Below are 995 nucleotides of genomic sequence, written 5' to 3' on the forward strand. Positions count from 1 at the left end.
CCTGAAGGATTCTTAGTATAGCCAAAACCTGGGGGAGCATTAGAATTACTAAACTGACCTTGACTTTGGCCCTTAGACCACGAAAGGTTCGGATGGTTTCTCCAACCAGGATTATAGGTTTCTGAATATGGGTCAATCTTTTGACGGTTATCAAATCTAGTGTTATTATAAAGAGCATTGGCCTGCTCTTCAATATTCTGGCCTTCCCAAAAAGGCTCCACTCTACCACTAGTCTGGCCCACTTCTAAGGCTTCTAACCTTTTTGCTATAGCAGCAATTTTGGCATCTGATTCATAGCCTCCTTCTACCCTATTAACGTTTCCTCTACTTAAAAGAATTGTTTTCTGGGGTGCCCTACTATTTTCCCATTGCTGGGTTTTTTCGGCGATTTCATTAAAAAATTCCATCGCCGCATCAACAGTTTGGTTTTCAAATCCACCAGTGCATAGAGACTCAACCATGGTCGTTGTGGAATAATCTAAACCCTCATAAAGGATCTGAACTAGCCTAACCTTTTCTAAACCATGATGAGGACACTGGGATAATAAATCATTGAACCTTTCCAAATACCTATATAAAGATTCTCCCTCTTGTTGTGAAAATGTGCATATTTGCGTCCTAATAGACGATGTTTTGTGCCTAGGGAAAAACTTATTGAAAAAGGCAGATGTAAGTTGTTCATATGTCTCAATTGACTCGGAGTCCAAACTATACAGCCACGACTTGGCCTTATCTTTCAGGGAAAATGGGAATAACCTAAGTTTCAAAGCATCATCATCTAAGCCTCTAATTCTTAGAGTACTACAAATTTCCTCAAAATCCCTAACATGGTAATAAGGGTTTTCATTTTCTTTCCCTAAAAAGATTGGGAGCATCTGTAAGGTCCCAGGTTTCAGTTCATAGGGTGCCTCCGTTTCAGCTAACTTAATACACGAAGGACGGGTAGTCCTAGTTGGATTCAACAAAGCTTTCAAAGTTGCCATTTCTGGCGCTAT

General features: G+C 40.1%; 1 pseudogene; it reads left to right on the forward strand.

The window, feature by feature from the left end:
- The first annotated feature begins 519 nt into the window (after positions 1-519).
- LOC113307166 lies at positions 520-619 on the forward strand (annotated as a pseudogene).
- The last annotated feature ends 376 nt before the right edge of the window (positions 620-995 follow it).

This window comes from Papaver somniferum, chromosome 8 (assembly GCF_003573695.1).
Source record: "Papaver somniferum cultivar HN1 chromosome 8, ASM357369v1, whole genome shotgun sequence".
Taxonomy (NCBI): domain Eukaryota; kingdom Viridiplantae; phylum Streptophyta; class Magnoliopsida; order Ranunculales; family Papaveraceae; genus Papaver; species Papaver somniferum.